The sequence below is a fragment of the Marmota marmota genome, unplaced genomic scaffold (genome assembly GCF_001458135.2).
Source record: "Marmota marmota marmota unplaced genomic scaffold, marMar, whole genome shotgun sequence".
Classification (NCBI taxonomy): Eukaryota; Metazoa; Chordata; class Mammalia; order Rodentia; family Sciuridae; genus Marmota; species Marmota marmota.
This window is the reverse complement of record NW_026000026.1, coordinates 7,171,499-7,175,206: the sequence shown is the minus strand read 5'-3', so window position 1 is coordinate 7,175,206 and position 3,708 is coordinate 7,171,499.

The window sequence follows — 3,708 nt, the reverse complement described above, 5'->3', positions numbered from 1 at the left end:
GGTGCCCAGCATGCTGCTAGGTGTTGAAGAGAAGGCAGCAAATGATCTGATACAAACTGGAGAGACCCGGGGTGAGACGCATAAAAATGGGGCCTCATAAGTTACCAGCTCATTCACATAATTTTAGTTTCTATTATACCAAAGGTCATCCACATAATAGGTAAAAACAATGTTGATCTAGTAAGGTCTTTAGAGATAGGGTCTCACTGGCTGAACAACTAAGATTAGCAAAAACCAAACCAAAACAAAAACAACCCTGATTGAGATAAAAACTTTTTAAAGCTTTTTTAAAAATTTTTCTTAATAGTTGTAGATAAACAGCATGCCTTTATTTTATTTGTTTATTTTTATGTGATGCTGAGGATTGAACCCAGGGCCTCACATGCGCTAGGCAACCCCTCTGAAATAGAAATTTAAATCCACCAACAAGAATAAACGGCATCCCTACCCCCCATAAAAGAATAAACGGCACCCCAAATGGATATGGTGGCTTGAGACATTGGATAATGATAGAATGAAGTCATAAGAATTAGCAAGACATTTAAAAACTAAGCATCCAAGGGTTGTGGTGGTGCAAGGGCTGGGGATGTGGCTCAATAGTTAAGCACTCCTGGGTTCAAACTCGGTACAAAAAACAAACAGTGGGCCAGTGGCACTCACCTGTAATCCCAGCAGCTCAAGAGCCTGAGGCAGGAGGATTGTGAGTTCAAAGCCAGCCTCAGCACCTTAGTGAGGCACTAAGCAACTCAGTGAGACCCTGTCTCTAAATAAAATACAAAATAGGGCTGGGGATGTGGCTCAGTGGTCGAGTGCCTCTGAGTTCAATCCCTGGTACTCAAAAAACAAAAAAACTTAAACTAAAAATCCATATAGAAATGGGTTTCTAGGTTATTTGGTGTGCGTTTAATCTTTTTAAAATCTAATTATTTATTTTTTTAGTTGTAGATAGATGCAATACCTTTATTTTATTAATTTTTTATTTTTATTTTTTAGTTCTTGATAGACCTTTATTTATTTATACGTGCTACTGAGAATTGGACCCAGTGCCTCACACATGCCAGGCAAGTGCGCTACCGCTCAGCCCCAGCCCCAGCCCCTGCCCAAATTTTATTTATTTTTTATGTGGTTCTGAAAATCGAACCCAGTGCCTTGCACGTGCTAAGCAAGCGCCTTACCACTGAGCTACGACCACAGCCCATGTGTGTTTAATCTTATAAGAAACTGCCAATTCAAAATGTTTACAAATATTTCCCACTGCCGCTGTAAGGGTCCGGCGAACGTTGGAGGAAGAGACCACCAAGAGACCCACTCATGCAACCGCAAAAGGGGGTTTATTGAGAATCCAGCGCGCTGGGGCTCCGTGCTCACTCAACAAGGGAGAGCAGCCCAGATCCCTGAGCAGGGGTTGAGCAGTGCTTAAGTACACTTTTTGGGGAGGGCGGGGGCTTTGCATACATCAGAGCAAATCATCATGAGGCGCAGGAAAATCAAACAACAATTCTTAAACATGATTAGTACATTCATTGGCGGGAACAGGTCGGGCGGGAGTGATAGGTCAATCCTAAGAAGGGGGGTACATTCAAACTGATTGGTTTGGGCCCTGAGATGCCTACGTGCCAAGCTGCACAGGGTCCTAGGTTATTAAACAACTAAATGGTCAGGGGGAATATCTACTGGGCAGTCCCGGGAATTGTCCTAACAGCTACAGGAATTTCAGGTTTTGGGTGTAGCATAGGAACTTAACAATACCTGGTCCTTTACATTTTAACTCAGGCTTTGCAGCTTAGAAACTTTACAATACCCGTTTTTTTTTTTACACTTTAACTTCAATTTCTTTTACTCTTACACCGCTAATAAGGTGTCCTTTACTCTGCATCACCACCTTTGGCAGTGGCCATTTTTATTTCAGCTGTTCTAGTGAGTGTAGGGCGGCATCCACAGGTTTCACCCTTCATAGTGATTAATGGTGATGAGTTGTCTTTCATTTGCTTATCTACTCATTTGCATGTTTTCCTTTGGGACGTATCCATTTAATTCTTTGGGTCATTTTTATTGGATCACCTTAATTTTTTTTTTTTAGTTGTAGATGAACACAATACATTTATTTTATTTATTTTTATGTGGGGCTAAGGATCAAACCCAGTGCCTCACACATACTAGGCAAATGCTCTACCGCAGAGCCACAAACCCAGCCCCCCATCACCTTTTGTTCTTGAGTTTTGAGGCATTCTTTCTCAAGGAATTCCAAAAGTCTTAGTTCACTGAGTTTGAGCTTCAAATGCTTCCCCCACCCAACTGGGAATCGAACCTAGAGCCTTGTGCACGCTAAGCAAGTGCTCTACCACGGAGCTACTTTCCCAACCCTTTTTAATTTTAAGACAGGGTCTTGTATCGAGAGCCACAGCCAAGTCGGAATGGGGCCTAGCATTTTACCAGAAGGAGTGGTTGAGAGGTGATGCCAGCTAGCCATTAAGATGATGATAATTAAGTTAAGCTGTGTATAATTGCTGTGACTGGATGATGCTGGATTGAAATGGGCTGTGTATTAAGTTGTATATGGATCCTGCTGTCCGGCAATAGGGCGGCTCCTGCTGAGTTCCCGTTGAGTTCTCAAGGAGCCCGGTTGAGGGCGGGGAGAGTTCCTGTGGAGTGCGGGTGAGAGTTCGGGCAATAAAGTAGTTCCTGTTTGAACCTACAAGTGCCTCGTGGCAGCTCAGTTATTTGTGTCCAGCCAGACTGTGGCAGTCTTGCTAAATTACTGTGGTGAACCTGAGGTCTTCCTGCTTCAGCCTCCTGAATCACTGAGATTACAGGCATGCGCCACCATGCCTGGCTTACCCAGCTTTAATAATTATCAACTCTGGTGCTTGGGATGTAGCTCAGTGGTAGAGTGCTTGCCTAGTATGAGAACCATCCATCACCACACTGTGCAAAGGAAAAAAAGTCATTGTGACTAGTTTGTGTTAAATACTGCCTCTGCACTTGGCACCACCTAGTAGCTCATTTAATCTCTCAATCATCCTTGAAGTTACCATTAATCCCTTTGTTTGTTTGCTTGGTACTGGGGATTGAACCCAAAGCCTCTGACACGCTAAACAAGTGCCCCACCACTGACCTACACCACTAGCCCCTTTTAATTTTTGAGACAGGATCTCACCAAATTGCCCAAGCTAGCCTAGAATTTGTGATCTTCCTGCCTCAGTCTCCCAAATACCTGGTATTGCAGGTGTGCACTGCTCTGTTACTAATCCCATTTTATTGATAGGGGAATTGAAGTGCAGAGAGGTTAGATAGTTTGTACAAGGTCATACAAATAAAAGTGACAGAATTGGGATCTGAACTGGGCCCTTTGACTCTACTGTGCCTTCCTGCCTACCCAGAGATAATGTTGTTGTGTAACAGAGACAACCTGGGTGTGGCTTTCCCTTGCTCCCTTCTAAGGAGTGGGGAGGACAAAGGTGTTGGATTCCTGCAAACAATCCTTTCAAACTCAATACTTGGAGAGACTATACAGGATACACCAAGAACTCATAACCTCTGGGTTACTGCTTTCAGTGCAATCAAGATTCAGCTAGGCAAGCTGGACATGGTGGTGCACGCCTGTAATCCCAGCCACTCAAAGCTGAGGCAGGAGGATGGCAAGTTCAAGGCCAGCTTTGGCAATTTAGCAAGCACCCTTGAATTTAATTCTGAATACAAATATATATA